This window comes from Macrobrachium nipponense, chromosome 6, assembly GCF_015104395.2.
Source record: "Macrobrachium nipponense isolate FS-2020 chromosome 6, ASM1510439v2, whole genome shotgun sequence".
Taxonomy (NCBI): Eukaryota; Metazoa; Arthropoda; class Malacostraca; order Decapoda; family Palaemonidae; genus Macrobrachium; species Macrobrachium nipponense.
Window position 1 is genome coordinate 66701515 of NC_061108.1, and position 18779 is coordinate 66720293.

Consider the following 18779-nt stretch of genomic DNA (forward strand, 5'->3'; position numbering starts at 1 on the left):
TGTGCCCAATCCTTAATCTCGTTAAAATAACCTCTTTTCGTCTGTCAAGCTGGAATAATGAAGGCCACCTTTCCTGCCATTTACTTTAAACGTAAGACCTAATAGGACCTTTTAGGTCTATACGAGGCACTCATCTGACTGAAAGTTGTTTCTGGTAAAACACTAGCAGCTTTCATTTCCCTGTCTACAGTCTCATTTCCGTGAATCCCCACATGAGAAGGGACCCAACGAAAAGAGACTGATTTATGCAGACAATACACATACGAAAAAACGACTCATGATCTTGCTGAATTAATGGATGAAAACTTAAATTTTTTAATAGCTTTTAGTGCTTTTAGAATCTAAGTACATGACAAAATTAGTGTCATCACTTTGAAGAACTAAATCTAGGGCAGAGGCTACGGCTCTTAATTCGGCAGTAAATATTGATGCACAGTCAGGTAATTTGGCTGTGGATGCTGTATTACCAAGGATAACAGCACACCCAACACCACTATCCAACTTTGAACCCTCTGTATAGATCTTCATATAATTAGCATGGGTAGCGTCGTGCTCTAAGAATTTTCCCCTAATCTCTTCTCCTGTGCAGTCCTTTTTGTTAAGTGATTTCTTGCATACTAATACTTGAGAATTACTTGTGCAAGTCTCTCTGAGATGATGAACTCCATTTTTTAACAACAGGTATAATTTGTTTTAATTTATTAGTCTCATGTTCTTCATTCCACAAATACTGCTATTTATTTATGATACTCAAGGGATATAGGATATGGGTTGCTTCTTTGGCTGCTCTATCAGCCTCCTCATTTCCTTTGATCCCCACATGGGCAAGGATCCAACATATCTCTACATTTTCCCATTATTAATATATAACTTATGGAGAAATAACTTAATTTGTTGTACAATATTATTTTTTTATTTGTAACTCTGAATAGCTTCTATAGCGCTTCTCGAGTCACTCAAAATTACAAAATTATTAAATGACGTTTCATTAGTTATTTTTTCATGGCTGATGAAACAGCACACAACTCTTCTGTGAATATTAAGGTGGAGAGAACTGATATATTTTGTCTCGGGACACTGCTGCATTAAGCTCACACCCTGTGCTCTGTTATACTAGATCTATCTATATATTGCATAATGTGCAACTTTTCGGCTTACGTGCTCTATAGTATGTTGTCTATAGTGTTCTGGTGTGACAAGTAATTTTTGATAAATATTTTAAGTGTGCCAATTCTCACTTTATTCTTTGTCCAAGGAGGAGGTAATTTTACTAATGAAGGTAACTATACATTTATATCTGGTGACAAACAATCTTTTGGCTCTAATTGGGAAAGATGGTCAATGATTGTTAATAACATAAAATAAACAAATACAGCCCTTAATTCAAATTATTTCTTGGTTGGCGAATCACTTGTCTGAATTCTAACTCAACGGAGATAATAGAGGTAGATCATCACATTCAACTTGTAAGATGACTGGTGATGATCTAAGGACTCATGAACACAAACAAACATACACACATACATATATACTATATATATATATATATATATATATATATAAATACACACATAAATATATGTAAAGTTGGCGATTTTAATGGCCAAAATTTTGGAGAGATAATAGTGTTATGGTGCCATAATATACCTAACTGAGGCGCCATTAACCGGTTATCAGCGCCATTAAACAAAACTTGGTATCATAAATCACCAAGTTTTGGTTAATGGTGGTTTTCAGTGATGAGCACCGGCTGAGAAGAGAACCCCGACTGATAACGGGGGAGTGGGTGTGTGTGTCTATGTAATGCCACGGAGGAAAATGAAAAACGAGAACTGTCTGAGATCTTTCGGTCTTAACATCCCTTTTCTAAAAGCAAGACTGATCGGAACTATGAGAAACAGTACAGGTAAGCCTATATAAACGGACATGATAAGATTAACAAATGGTCCGGGTCACTAACAGAAACGAAAAAATGCCTGTGGGCTAGATGAAAGATTGAAAAGCATTTAAAGCAGCCACCCACATGTGGCCACGGGTAGGTTAGTCAGAAAACAATACATTCTTTTTTGAAGTAATGCTTTCGTGTTTGGTCGTTCTTCAATCATTAATCTACCATTCGGGATTTTGCTAATTCTGTACTGTCCATTTTTCTGTCTAACTTAACTGTGGCCACGTGTGGGTGGCTGCTTTTAAAACTTTCATCTACCCCACAGGCATTTTTTCATTTCTTTGAGTGACCTGGACCTTTTGTTAATCCTGTAATGTCCATTTATACATGCTTACCTGTACATTCACCTCTCAATTAACGAGTTTTCGACTAACGCGAGCTAGGAAAAAAAAAAAAAAAAAATGTTCAAAAAACGCGAAAATTTCGATCTAACGCAAATTGGCGCCGATGTGTTTTCAAATCAGACCACGGCCGTCGACATGAACAGACATAGCAGTTCACTGTATATATTTATTTATTTATCAATAAAACGAAAGACTTTGTGTATTGTATTTATTAATAGAGCGAAACACTTTATTTATTAATAGTTTTTCTTTTTCATCTGACCTACATAGTATAGGTATTCTCCTAGCCAAGCGTATACTATGGTATATCGTATACATACGAATACAGTAGCCTAGCCTACAGTATACTCCATACAACATGTTACAGCAGTACAGTAATCAATATTTGCCAATTCTGGAGGTTCAATACATTCTGACAGTGATAATTCAGTACAAATATTAATAAATATATAAATAAGTGGACACGATACAAGAATCAGCTCCGTTCCGACATCGGAATAATTGAGCGATGTCTGGAATCTCTGGATGCTGATAGCCACTACCAATCAATTACAAACGTCACAAACAGTATGCATCTTTGTCTTAAAAAAAAGTTATACATTACTTCACTCACTGTATCCAACAATATTGTATGTATTCTCATATTATTGTATATATGTATAAAATAATAACATAGCCGTCAATGTTTTGATTTGGAAATCAACTGATAGCGAATACGAGTTTATTTCGCTGTATTTACCTTACCTCTATTCTGTGCAAATTTTCTTGCTTCTAGTTAGTATAAATGAATAGCAAGATACTTTACTTATATGATACAAGGTCAATTTTCGTTATACGACGAATTTTTAAGTCGAAATATGACTTGAACAAGTCTCATTGTGAACTAAATTATTTTTTCCATTAACAGATTTAGTTGCGAGCATGATTATTGCGCAAAAAAAAGTGTTTCCGTTCGCTATTTTCACTCGCTTTCATTGTAATACAAGCTTACATAACAATATGTGTCCTATTCTACATAGCGCCGTTTATAACGTAACTACGGTCATTGTTTACCATCGTACGATGGTTGAAATACAAGCAAATGGATGTTGCTGTTATCCAATTCGGTTGTACTTAACAATAAAGTATTAAGTTCCCGAAGTCCAGGAACATAATCTCCCTTATTACTGTTATTTCTCCGACCAATTCTTTTCATCATCATATCTAAGAGGAAGGCAAGTAGCGACAAAGAGTCAAAATCACCTTTGCAGAGTCTGCTTCTTTTATGGATACATTCCAGCAATTCTACACACTGAATAAGAAGTCGAAGGTGTCGAACGGCCTTCCATTCAAGTTATAGTGTGGACACTATCTCTGAAAAGTCTTCTTCCTTCTCGTGGTCTCAGAATGAGAATATTTCACATTTCATACACTAGAGCACAACTGCGCCCCAAAACTATCAGATCACTACTGTAACCACTTCTCTTTCTAAAGCCGGTCTTTTCATCTCTGCGCTTCCTATGAATCCCTTTCTCAGACCACCTGAAAATAAGTACACTCGGGATTTTCACATCAGCAGACAAAATTGCAATGTCTGTCCCTATCTACAGTTACCACACTCTGTCACGGCACATCACTTTCAAACCCAAACGACTTTCATTGCCCCGTCGACGATCAGGCTTTATTTTGTGTTTGCATAAATAATAAATAAATAAATTATATATATATATATATATATATATATATATATATATATACATACATACACATATATTATATTATAATATATATCTATATATATATATATTAAAACGTGTCGTTTCCGTAGAGCGAGCAGCAGCTAGAGTGAAATTTTCTGTGAAGAGTATTTGTTCGTTTATTCACATTCATTCTAATCATCTGGATAAAATGAAGACCAGATACTACAGGGGACCCGACCTGTCATGTGCACTGTTTGCACGTACGTGTATGAATACCCGTCATGGCGGTCATCATTGGATTCAATCTAAAGAAACTGCGCTATCAAGATTTGGTGAAACGAAATTGAATAGAATCTTGTATGACATCGTCTTTTGTTATTCAAAAAGATTGGGATGCGTTCATTGGGTGAAATTCTACCGAAGGATATTTTTTAAAAGTAGGTTATTAGGTATGACCATTGTTTGGCATTTCTTAGCACTGTTTCTTTGTTTACCGCGAAATTAAGTATATAGTCTCCTTCATTGCGTCTGTTCATTTCCATATTGTTGGCGCCGCCCTCCCACCATCACCCTCACACCTCACCCTCACCCTCACCCTCAGCCTAACCCGCAACCTCATCAGCGGTAGGAAGAGCGGAAGAAATATACTGACGGGTCTTCGTTCAATTCTCTCATTTCTTTTCACCCTTATATATATATATATATATATATATATATATATATATATATATATATATATATATATATATAAGGGTGAAAAGAAATGAGAGAATTGAACGAAGCGCATCAGTATATATATATATATATATATATATATATATATATATAATATATATATATATACCATCATATGCATGTATGTGTGTGTGAGAGTATAATAGTATAGGCTACTCAATGACTATAAAGCCTGAGCACTCATATGCATCAACAGTCGTGCAAACTTAACCAGCTTGAAAATAAATGATCTTAGGAATTGCCAACATGTTTAAGAAAAAGAAAAGAAAATTCCCCAGGAGTCTGACTTTCATGGTCAAGAAACATAGCTTTTACCGCAGAAATCAGCTGGCACCGAGATGCGAAGGTTCAGCTCGTCAATGCTTCCAATCTATATGGGCAACGTAGTTGAAGACGGGCACTGCCTTCCCTGGCTCACGCAGAGGGGCCGCTCACACGACGTTACTTCTTTTCGGAACGAACACTCGAGAGAGACTAAGCAACGTACACACACACACACGACACGAGCTAGCAGCAGCAACCACTGTCGGTGACAGACAGACAGCATTAGCAAGACGGTCTACTCTCGAGTCTCGACAGACTGCGTGCGGGACTGAGGAGACGTGAGGGAAGATTATTCCGGGAGGATCAGGACCTACGTGAGGAGTCCACGCCTACTACCGCCTTTTTCCTCCCACGACATCCTCCTCCTCCTCCTCCTCACTAACGAATAAAACACATTTTTCGCTCTTCGGCGTCTGGCTCAGGAAGGCCTCGTTCCAATGACAAATCCTGTGCAACCGTGAAGGTAGAGAGAGAATGCTTGTGCAAAAGCAGGGGCAGGATATCCTCGAGATTGTAGAAATAAGGAACAGGGACCAGAAACTTTGGCTTGGTGGGCAGAAAGGGACAAGGATTCTTAGGTGGGAGACTGACCGTTATCACTGGAGTGTTTCCGGAAACATCTCCCTACATTTCTGTTAGGTGATCATTTTCGAGTACGTTTGTCGTCTTCTCGGATGATATCGATATACAGGGACATAAGACTCATTTGCAATCTATAAGCAGATACTTGGAAAATGGGCGCGGGAAATTATTCCCCACGCAAGAATCTTTTCATATTTTGTGGATTAACATATTTTCATTTGATCTATTTCTTACCGTAGTTTTTAGTGAATTGCCTTCTCAGGTCACTGACAGAGGAGAATTATGTCCTTTGTATTTGTTGTTAGTGTGAAATCCAAATGTATCTGCGTGTTGATGACTGTTGTAGATATAGTGCTATGTAAGTCTCTGCTGAATGGCATGACAATTGATCATCGCGGTCAAGGAACCACTTCTATTCGAGGATGACACAGTTGCATTATTCTGTTTGATTCTTCTACGAGACTGCTTGAATCATTTCGGTAATACGGAAGCACACAAAATATAAAGAGAGGACGGACAGGAGTTTTGGGGAAAAGATGCCGCCGCCGCTTCCGTCTGCCAGAGGGTTGAGAGATGCCCGACGCGACGGTGTGACGTCACTTGACCACTTTCCAATCCAGTACTACTGTTGTAGTATTTGAGAATGTGTGGGCGGAAGTGAATGTGATGTATGGGCGTGACATCATCCAACATTGTGTTGTCACACACCTCCAGGAAATTCATGACATTTAACAAATATGTTGACAGTCCAGAATATCTTGTTAACATACTTTTACTGACGAACTTGAGAATTATCTTCTAGTTTTTTTATGCAGCTAGGGACCGAATGCACGCTATCAGAAACCTTAAGTAATGCCTACAGTGCACCGCATGAGGTCCACTGACGGCACTACCCCCTTACGGGATGTTATCCGGTGTCGTGTTGTGATGTGGTGCTTCAGAGAGGGTGGCGAATGACTGACTGACTGACTGCCCTTCCCTTGGTCTTTCAACCTGGTCATTTTTGGGCTAGTTGGGGCGCCTTTTTGTCTCTTACATATAGTAAAACGGGGTAAGAAAAAATATAGGGGTTGATGGGGCAAGAAAGATTCACCCCTTTTTATACCTTTCTCCCTAATTAATTATAATTTTTAGGTGATTTGTTGTTAGAATACCTTTTTGTAATTATTATCATGTGTATATTACATAACATTTCTTTTATGCATATTTTCAGGATCATTTCTTTCAAAAGTTTAAGGAAAAAATTTAGCAAAACTTTAAAGTAGCTCATAAGAAGTTTGATTTTTTTTCCCCCATTCGCAGAGGCCAAGCTCATTTTGGGGTAAGAAAGAATCACAAGGCCCCCCGGTAGCCCCTGTGTATTGCTCTATGACCCCTGACCCCCCTCCCGGGGGGAGGTGATTTTTTTTGCACCATTCTAATGGCTAAGTCTGGGGTTAGAAAAAATCAAAATCGCTGACATTTTCTTGCCCCATACTTGATTTTTTGTTCCCCAAGTGTGAGCAGCTTTTACACCAAAATTGATATTTTATTTCCCCGATCATATTTTTTGTCATATAGCGTCTCTTCTAAGCATAATAAATCCTTTTGTATTTGAGTGAAATAAGTATTTGTCCTTTCCAAGGACTGACTGGCATGTTTAAACATCCATACACTGTAGATACTTAGCATAGACTCTCTTTTTAATAAAAACATATTCAGACTTGTTAGATAATACACTTCTCCTGATTTTGGATGGGCATCTCAGCCATACATCTGTAGAGACAGACAATACTAGTGGTAAAAAGTGAACATATCAGTATCATCAAGCTTCCTGCACATTGTACAGATCTGTTACAACCATTAGACGTTGCTTGCTTTGCGCCTTTAAAATTATACTATGATGCAGCACTGCAACAGCATGTACATCAGACATGGGCATGAGTGCCATCACAAAAATGTGGCTTTGTGAATATGCTGTGCAGTGTCTGGAAGCAGGGACTTTCGACTGACAATGTAAAGGCAGGTTTTCGTGCTACTGGAATATATCCTTTGGATTCAGAAAAGTACAATAAAGATCGCCTTTGTCCTGTGAAATTGAAAACTTTCAAAACATGGCTGGACAGAGGACGCCCAAAAGATGACGAAAATAATCGTGGTATTGGATGCTGTGACTGATAAGGAGGCAGGCATCAACGACTCACAACTAATTCCGTCATCAGCAATTCAGCAGGATGTTTCACAGAGATCTACTTTCACTAGCCAAGAAGTAACGCTAGTGCCTGAAGCAGATGAGACAAGCGTCTTTTTGATACATCAACCATAGCTAAAGAAGGATCACCCGGCTGCAGTCACTGGCTGGATGTTCAAGGCCCCACTGATAAAGATGAACTTCTTGAAGATATTAAGAAGGATATTCAGCAGCGAGGAACACTTTACGCTAAAAATTTGAGTTGGACGGATCTCGTCAATGAAAATCAAGCAACGGCTCCAACAGGAATGAAGTTTAATATGCTGTTGGTAGCAAAGGAAAACGAAACTTCACTGGAAGAGATTTTGAATTCCAGAGAACGTAGTGGAACACCTCCTCTCACAAGAAGAAAAACCAACATGCATAGCTAAATTATCACTCAAGGAGAATGCAGTAAGGAGCTTACAAGTCATCAGGTTCCGAAAGGAAGAATGAATATGAAGTTAAGCAAGAGAAAGAAAAAGGATCCTGAACCACTTTCCGACAGCACAACAACAGTTGAAGAAATAAACTTGGAAAGTGATTCTGTTGATGACGTAAGTTTCAGTTTGGATAAAGATGAAAGCGACATGGAATGTGAACATGAAGTGGTACCAGCTCCAACAGAAACAAGCATTCCTGTAATATCAGATGATTCTGTTGGAAAGTACTATGCAGTATACTACACTGAACCACGAATTATTTATTTTTGTGTTAAAATAATCAAAAAAAACCTTTGCAAACGATGAAGGCGGCACAGTAACGAAAGCTCAAGTTGATTTTCTACAAAAGAAGAATATCTCCAGCAACCCCAAGGAATGGACCTGGATTGAGCGGAACAAGCACAAAAAGGACATTGATATTGTTAATATAACGTACATTTTCTACGGGCCAAAAGAACTTATGGTGAAGAAAGGTTTCTTTACATTCCCAGATGAAATGGCATATGCTCGTCTAAAGAAGATAGAAAAGGATTTGTTAATTGAATTATAGCATGAGTATGCATGATTTACAATTCATACCAGTGAAATTATTTTCATTTTGTTTATGGAAATTGTAATTAAAATTTTTTTTCACAATTAAATACCAAAAAATACTTTTTTGTTATCTTTTGATATGATTTAACTTTTGTTCATGTTAAACTTCCCATTTTGTATGGAAAAACGCATTTCAGTTTCTTACACATGTTTCTTTAGCCAAAAATTAACATGATTTGTTCTTGCCTCGATATGATTTTTTTTTTACCCCATTTCGGGATAAAAAAAATCATCAAAAAATAGTTAAAAAAAACATTAAAGGTCCTAGGCTCAATTCCTTTTCATGATTTACTTAACATTGAATATTGATAAATATGAAAAGGTTTAACTGGAAATACAAAATCAAATAGAGGGAAAAATGAAAGTTTTGTGTTTTGATAGTTTTTTGTCCCACTTGACTATAGTCACCCATTCGATATGTTTCACATTTAGCTATTCAAATTAATCTAAATCTAAATTCAGCACACGATTCTAAGACTGGTGGATATCATTCGATCTGATCAACTTCCTTTACTGGGTTCCTACTGTGAAGTTACACAGTAACTTCTAGAAAAGGAGTAACTTATATGTATCTTGGTGTCCTCTAAGGTCGAAAATCAACACCTGAGTACGAGAGAGAGAGAGAGTACTTCTCGTCGTATCTCACAGCAACTTATGATCTCAGTTCATGTCTATAGGGACTATCAGTAAGTGGAGGTACTTAATTGTAGTACAATAATAATACTAGTGTGTTATCTTTGTTAGAACTGAACTGGATTGAGAGAGATCTTGTAGTTTCGAGACGGCAAAGGGAGCTTTGAGGTGATGTCACGTGAGGCCTCCAGCGGTTTTTGATCAAGGAACAACATTAAGCTATATATATATATATATATATATATATATATATATATATATAAAATATATAATATATGTGTGTATATATACGTATATACAGTCCACTCTGTCCATATAATCTCTTTTTCGCCACAATGCGTAAAAGAAAAAGTATGAAAAATGCTAGACTCAAAACATTCAATAAATGTAACATATAAAGCATGCATGCAGTTCATAAGAAATCGCGAACAATTAATATTTGAACTGCTACAGTGACCAAAGACGGAAATCCATCCTACAAGATCACCCGAAATTCTTCCACGACAGAGAGAGAGCACCATTTCAAGTTGACAAATCTGTGGGAGATCGATCAGCTGCAAATACGGAAGACGGTGCTCATCTTCCTACCCCACACACAGGTAATGCAACCACTTCTGCCTTTCACTTTCCTTATCATTGCCGCTTGGAAAACTTGAAAAGGAATGTGGCCACAGCAAAAATAGACCATCTGCATAGGGCAAAAGGCCTTCTCTACAATCATCACTAAGGCCCCAGTGTCACTCCACAGTCAGCTGCTATCGGTGGGGGGAATGCATGGGAGGGTCGGCCACCGACCCGTTCTTTTCTTTTGCTTTCAAGCTCTGCCATTTTGACTGGCTCCGTACCTCCGTTACTCTTCCAATTGGAAGATCTGTGTCTGCAGCTGCTTTCTTTGGTAAATCAGTCTGCTTTCTTCCTTTTACGATTCTGCCTCGCCAAATGAGGACAGTGTGGGCATCCAATCAAGACAACAATACCTCGCTGACTTTTGCACATCTCCCCAGGTAGTTCCTGTTGCTGGATAAATTCTTTCATCAAACAGACCAAGCAATAGACACACACGTATCAGGTTTTTTAGTTGGTCCCCCATGTCTTGAGACAGCAGGTTTCCATTTGCATCTTTTATTCTGGAATCCATCTGTTGACAGGCAATCCTCTAAGCACATAATTCTCCGCAGCAAAACTCTTCTTCTCCATTAAATTCTTGCTCATCTCCCCTCTGACATTATGACTTGCCCTTTCTTTCCTCTAACGCTTTCTTCTCGGCTACTCTGTCCTTTCTCCTACATACATACACACATACAGACACACACACACACATACATTTTCTTTCTTCGCCATCAAATTCCTATGTTTACTGCCTCTTCAAACAATACCTAGCTACAATAACCACATCATGGAATTTTACGTACTCACCATCTAATCCTTCTGCCTCTACCTTAAACCCTAACCAGGTTCCATCCTTTTTCCTACTCATAAGATTTTCTCTCATCCTTTTTAACAAAGTGGCATATTAATCAAATCTAGAGCTGCATTTCCACACTTTCCACTCCAACCTGAACTTGTGTCTACCTTATTAAGTGTTGCCTCTACCTCGTCATGATTCCAGCTACTCTTTATCAACTTCACACTATGACTGAATTCAGTCAGTCTCTTTGCACTCAACACAATCTGGTCAACTTCTTTCACAACCATTTCCACTGCTCATCTACTTCTGAATAGGAATTTACTCTTTGGAAACAATCTTTTCCAACAATCAAGCCCTTGCCTAACACATTCTCATTTATTCTCAAAACTCTATTATTACCAACGATGCCATTTCTTTCACTGCCACTCACCTTTGCAAGCAAATCATGCACCACAAGCAAAACCTCTAATTCCAGCCAGTCACGAATGCCAGACCCTTCCAAAAATATTATCTTTCACTCTTACTCCTACACATAAATAGCATATTACTTTTATGTATGCATGTATGTATGTATATAAACAAAGTTATACAGGGGGCACATCATCATGAAAACTCACACTGTGATTGTGTGGCGCTGCTACCGCTACAGAAATGTACAGCAATCATTACCATACGAAGGAACACCCGAGAGAAGAGACTGCCGCTGCCGCTGCCATGCGTTCTCGGATATTACTTATCATAGTTTGTTATGAATAGAAGGGGAAGCATTCTTCCCGGGGAAGCTCTCCCGGGCTAAAAGGGCACAAGGGCTCACAACCTACGTACGCATGAAACTATAAAAAGAAGCAGGTTCCAGCTCCTGCTAAGCTTCGGCAAAGGCTTTCTGTTTCGACTAGCGGTCGTCATGCCTGAACCTTCCTCACAGTAACAATGTCATGACCTTATTCAGATCTTAGGTGAGTCACGTAGGTCGTCTTGATAAAAAAGGAAATAGGGTCGAGTTCAATAATGACAAGGAAGGTTGCGTCTGCTTGGACTCTCTTCTCCACAGTTTTCAGCAATCGACGACGACGACTACGCCGAGTTCTTCAAAATTTCATGGAAAATCCGAACTTAAATAAGAGTTCGTTATTCCTCTAAAAACTAAAAAGGCGCCTCCTGACTAACGTGTCGTATTTTCAATCATCTGAAGATTATTCATGCCAGAAAAGAGCACAACGATTCAAATAGGACATTTGTACCATATATATATATCTCCCGCATGACCTGAGTACTATATAGCTAACTGGTCAGTCAGTCAGTCAGTCAGTCTTCCCTCGTCCGTTGTTCTCGACGACTCGAACGGTGTTCATACGGCAGGATCTTCATACTGTTGACCAAAATGTATATTTTTATATTTTATATATATATATATATAGTATATATATATATATATATATATATATATATATATATATATTATTATATATATTATATATATCTATATATATATAGATATATATATATATATGCTCGTCTTCACCACACTTAGTCAGTTCCAAGATGTCTCCCAAGATATCTGCGCAACGCCCACAGAAACAAAAACCTGAATTTCGCACACAAGAAACAAAAACCTGAATTGTTCGCACACAAAAAATAAATAAATAAATAAATAAATAAATAAATAAAATAACACCCACCAATATACTTGTATGACAATACTATTCACCCTTAAACTCACACGGTTGAGAACATCGTCACTCAAGGGCCCTTTCATTTTTCGGCATTCTTTTGCTACTTGACAAAAAAGTTCAAAAGGCTCTCACCATGACGACAATCAACTTCTATGTCTTCAACAGAACTTTCCATTGGAAATCACCTACTGATCGGAAAGAATGGTGACTATAACAGTCACGAGAGAGAGAGAGAGAGAGAGAGAGAGAGAGAGAGAGAGAGAGAGAGAGAGAGACCAGAGTAGGGCCTGGTGAGTGGTGACGCAAGTAAGGGGAACGGAGAGGGTCGGAGACGGGGAGGAGGAGAAGGGACAGAAGGCTAACCAAGGCTGCACTGGCACTATGATGACGTGTAACGGGTGTGAGGCGAGTGACGTGGAGCCTTCCACGCTGGCACTTCAGCTGGGGAGAAAACGACCAAAAGGCTGGCGGAGAGAGAAGGAGGGAGGGAGGGAGGAAGAGATTGGGTACGTACCAACGAAGTCATGGGAAAGGGGGTAGGGTGTTGTAGAAGAGGAGGGCAAAAGGGGGAAGGTACCGAGGAGAGCGCCGGAGTAAAAGAGGGGGGGGGGGGGGGGGGTCCTAAGTTGAATGGCGTCCTAAGCACCTAGAACAGAGGTGGCCAAACAGTCTATCGCGGCAACTTGTTTGGTCGATCGCCGTTCCCCTACAATCCTATATAAAACAAAAACACAAGCATGCATATATGTATATATATTATATTATATATTATATATATATATATATATATTAAAATAATATATAAATATATACTATTATATATTATTATTATATATATAATATAATAATATTATATATATATAATATATATTATATATACATATATATATATATTATATTTTATATATTATATATATTATATATATTATATATATAATTTATATAAATTTATATATATATATATATATATATATATCATATATATATATATATATATATATATATATATATATAAGTTATAATATATATATCATTAACATATATGAGGTCAAATTGTAGTTATGTTTTATTGTACTATGGCGCTATTTGAAATTTTTATTCCCTAAGTAATAATATGTAGTATGGTAGGTCGTAAGAGTTTCAGTCTGTGTAGTAGATCTCTGAGTCGAAAAGTCTGGCCACCCCTGCCACCACAGGAGGAGTTCGACACTACTGCTGTTTCTCCGTGATCTACACAAGAGCAGTCAGTAACATAGGGTACCTCTGCAGTTTTACTGCTTCCATCGTAAACCAACTTTTAAACAACCTTCGAGACGACTTCTACATTAACGCAAAGTCTACACATACGTAATACCATATTACATAGAAGACTGTTGAAGGAGGAACTACTGCGTCTCAGGTGATCCTTTAAATACATTTATTGGGACGTTTCAAAATACAGAGGTTTCATTTTCAAGCTATAAAGTCTAAAAACCATAAAACAATAAAATTAACATTAATTGTTCGAGTTACCAGTAACTACCATATCTTGCAGCGTCATATGTACTATATATGTATATGTATATTATATATATATATATATATATATATAATATATATATATATATATATATATATATATACAGTATATATTCATAGATATTTATTCATATTAAACGCTTATATATATATATATATATACATATATGTAGGTGTGTGCGCGTGTGTATGTGCGAGCGCAAATACCACAGGAAAATGAAAGGCAGGAGGTTGTTAGTACTAAGAGCGCTCAAGAATACCAGATGGTTAATTGTCAAGAAGGTAAAAATTAAAAATGATCCAGGTTAATCCGAGATTAGATCACGCCGTTGCAAAGTATATATATATATATATATATATATATATATATATAATATATATATTATTATATTATATATATATATATATATATATATAATATATATATATATATATATATATATATATATATATAACCATAAGAGAAACGGAAGCTTAGCCTTACAAAGTCCAAAAACACGTATAGAACTGAATATAATAATTTTGTCACATTTATCAACTTTTTTAAATATGAAGGCATCGAGTTTAAACAAACCATGACTTAAATTTAGAACACTTCTATTATTTCATTGGATAAAACAAGATTCCATGATACTCCTTTTAACTGTGTCGCTACACAGCATTAAGGATCTTACTTGACTCCAGTTAACTGGATGATCTAAATCTCTCATATGTACGACGAATAATGCATTCGACACTTGTCCAGTTCTGACTGAATATTGGTGCAGTTTGATTCGTTGTAAAAGTGATCTTCTACTAGTTTGTCCATAATACATTTTATCACACTTTTTACAACGAATTTCTTATATGCAGCCAGAAACAGCTTTTGGAGATTTTTTTATTAGTTTACTCTTAACATTAAAATTACTGAAAGTAACATTTATGTTGAAAAGCTTTAAAATTCTAGGAATTTCTATCACCTTTCATCATTCGGTAATTTGAGAATGTTATGTTTACTAAATTCAAGTTTGTCATTAGTTACATAAAATGTTTTTCTACCTCTTTTCATGCCACATCAACAAAAGTCTTTAGTTATTACGTTTCAAGGCAATGACATAAATAGTTTTAATCACAGCGTCAATAAACTGCGGGCTACAGACACGAAGAGTCCTTAGGAACATCCCAGAAAAAAAAAACAGAGAATTTAACATTTTGATGGTGATTGGAATAATGAAGAATAGAGGCAATGTTAATTGATTTTCGAAAGACTGAAAACGTGAAATTTCTATCATTTTTATGGAATGTTACATCAAGAAAGTTCAAATTACAAGTCTCTTTCTTCCTCTACAGTAAATTCTATAGAAAGAACTAAATCATTGAGCTTAATCAGAAATTCCTGGATATTTTCGTGAATTGGCCAAATACAGAAAATATCATCCACATAACTAAACCATGTAACTTTTTGGGCTAAGAATTTGTCTAAGAAAATTCCATGTGAATATTACTAAGGACAGGAGATAAGGCATTACCTGTAGTGATGCAGAACTTTTTTGTAGAAAAAAAAAGAGAAATAAAATTCACCAATAAAACAAAATTTACTATCTTTGATACATAACCGTTAAAGACTAATGAGGTTTGCTAAAGTTAAAGGCATATCATAACTTTCTAATTCTTCCTCCAAAAATTCAAGTCAATCATCTACGGGCACTTTTGTAAGTAAAGAGATGACATCAAAACTGACCATATTAAAATCAAAATTCAAATCTAAACCATTCAACTTATTTATAAAGTCAATGTTGTTTTTTGCATTTGTGTTGGAAATGTTTCCTACCAAAGGTGTAAGAACTTTTACAAGCCATTTTGATAAATTATGCGATACTGAACTTTCTGAACTCACGATTGGTTTGTCTGATAGGGTTATTGATTTTGTGTGTCTTGACTTAACCATACAATTATATAAGGTAGGGATGAGCACTGAGGTTTAAACTTTTTAATTAAATGGTCCAAGCCCTTTAGAATGGATTTAATTTGCTTACTAAAACGATTGCTCACCGTTTTGGATCAAACGTCAGTTTCGCGTAAGTATCACTCGTATAAAAATGCCATTATTTTATAGACACTGCCTCTTTCATTCATTACGACCACTACATTAGACTTATCTGCCTTTGAGGCTAGCGCTGTTTCGTCTTGTTAGAGGTTTTTATAGGCCTGAAGAAATCTTAGGGGTACTTTAGGGGGAGAAGGCTTGGCCATAGCGCCATACACAATACCTTGACAAACATTGATGTCCTAAGGACATAAATGACGACTCAACTTTTCTAAGTAACAAAACGATTTTGAAACATCGACATAGGAAATCCCTAACTGATTACCCAAAGCTCATCCATGCAACTGTATCTCAAATAATGTCTCCTTTTGCTTTTCCTTAGTCATTCTATTCTGTCTCCTTCTCTCCTTTCTGGCATTTTACAGTTTTAAGACTTTAAAAAATTTAAGATGTTTCACAATTCTATCATATTTATTAACAGATTCCCAGATGTCATATGAATGTAAAAATTGGCGTTTCCTTAGTCCACCCGTGATTTGATGTCTCATTTGACCTTCTATGCATTTATATATATATATATATATATTATATATATATATATTATATTATATATATATATATATAAATATATATAAGTGATTACATAATAAAAATATGGAATGTTCCATATATAATAAAAACTAAAACTAAAGAGGTCAACCAGATTGCTTGCAGGAATGTGATCAGACTAGAGATGCTAAGATGACGTATACAATAAAGTAGGCTAAGGTGACGTGCCGTCACCTGTGGTCATTCATTTGTTTTGAAAACATTAGTCCAAGCTTCCTGCTTGAGACAACTACCGCGACCTATAATTCAAACGGCCTACGTGATCTGTAGTGTGTCTCATTTGTATGTATGTTCATATGTTCGAGCTACTGTCTGCTTCCTTTGTGACTTGTAACCGAGATGGTAGTCGGAACAGAGTGGAATTAGCCATCATCATTGGCAGAAGCGATCAAGCCATCGTCATTGGCAGACCTGTACAACCCTGTCTGATATTCATCATGTAATCTCAGAAGAATATATGTATTTTTATACTTCGTGTTTCTACTAGAACCTCACATCAGAAAGAAGATACTTACTTCGTTCGTTATCATGAAACCCCAAGACACTCCAATGAGTATGGAAGTGCATAACCAACCTACTTAGCGTAAGATTATCGCAAGTCTAACATTACCTCATAGGGCGACTTATTATACAAGGCAACAGCCCTAATATATATACATGTACACATCTATACATATACATTATATATATATATATATAATATATATAGATATATATATATATATATATATATACATATACAAATGGATATAAATATATAAATATACATACCGCACTCCTACACATTCCACAATATTTAACTACACATTTTCTTTGGGTGCCCTGGTTTATCACATTTGAAACAGCGCAACTGCTGTTGCCTTTGATCGATCGATCTTTTGTTATATTCAACTTTTGCACACAAACGGGGAAAAGAAATTCTGTCCCCTAAATGGATTCACACGCATTAACATTCGTGACGTGATGAAGCAGAGTCGTAGTACCCTTTGCGTCCACCATTTTCCCATCTTTACGAAAGCTTTGGTGCTTTATGACATTTCCCGACCTCAATAACATTAAGGTATTTATATACACACAAAATCTAATCCAGAAAAATTAATACAAACATCCCCCAATAAAAGATAATAAAAAAAAAAACATGCACTTCGCCCAGTGAATCATCCCACAAACAGCTGTTTGCAGTACAAGGTCACACCAAAAAAATAACACAAAAAAAAAAGGGAGGAGATAAAAAAAAACAAAAGCGCTTCACTCAGCAAACCACATCCCTCTCTTTCTCACTTCCAAGTGCCTGGCAACCAACCTCTCTCTCCCTCTCACTCACTCAAACACTCGCCTCTTTCTCTCACTCTCTCTAGGGTGTAACTCACAATAACCAAAAAACCTCACTCATGTTATTACAAAACCTCCCCAAAGTCCATCGAATCTTGAGAGACATCAAAACAAAAATGCACTTTGAGCGAATTCATCACCAATAAAAACAGAACAAAAAAAAGGGAAAAAAAGGAAACAATAAAATTACACTCACATCCTCATATGACTGGAACCCAAACTTGTATACACATTGCAGATGTGAGTAACTTATTCACCACACCCAATCAACACACTAATACACCAAAAATTTAACTTTTTCCCTAAAACTTTGGAACACCAGCTTTCACGAATCACTAACCAGCTAGACTGTCTGAGATGCAGAGAGAGAGACTCAGCGCACCGAACGCAAAACCCTTGAATCAGCAAAGAAAGCCCTGAGTTGCCTGTGACATAATTATAACCCTTTTCCTCCCAAAAATTATATGTCTAACTAGCCCCAGTCTCTTCGTTAGCGTACCTACAGCCTATAAAATGTATAAAAAGCTTTTTAAACACTACCACCAAACTATAACCCACTAATCAAAACTAAACAAGTGGCAACTCTTACCTTTCAGTAGCTGGCCATCTCTCTCTGCAAGCAATATCAAACTAGGCTGATGAATTCACGTAAATACAAAAATATGCTATTTATTTCCTAAACTAGATGAACATAATATGGAACAAAGTGACTAAAAAGGGTC

General features: G+C 36.6%; 1 protein-coding gene across 2 annotated transcripts in view; it reads right to left on the minus strand.

Annotated features, from left to right (window-relative positions):
- LOC135216382 (calumenin-A-like) overlaps positions 1 to 18673 on the minus strand; it is a 265917-nt gene extending 247244 nt beyond the window's left edge. The window contains exon 1 of one of the 2 annotated variants that reach the window (XM_064251653.1): positions 18647 to 18673. The gene's annotated coding sequence lies outside the window, so the exon portion shown is untranslated. Of the gene's footprint in view, positions 1 to 5021; positions 5287 to 18646 lie in introns of those variants that run through there. The other variant, XM_064251652.1, reaches the window with a different exon arrangement.
- Positions 18674 to 18779: the final 106 nt, after the last annotated feature.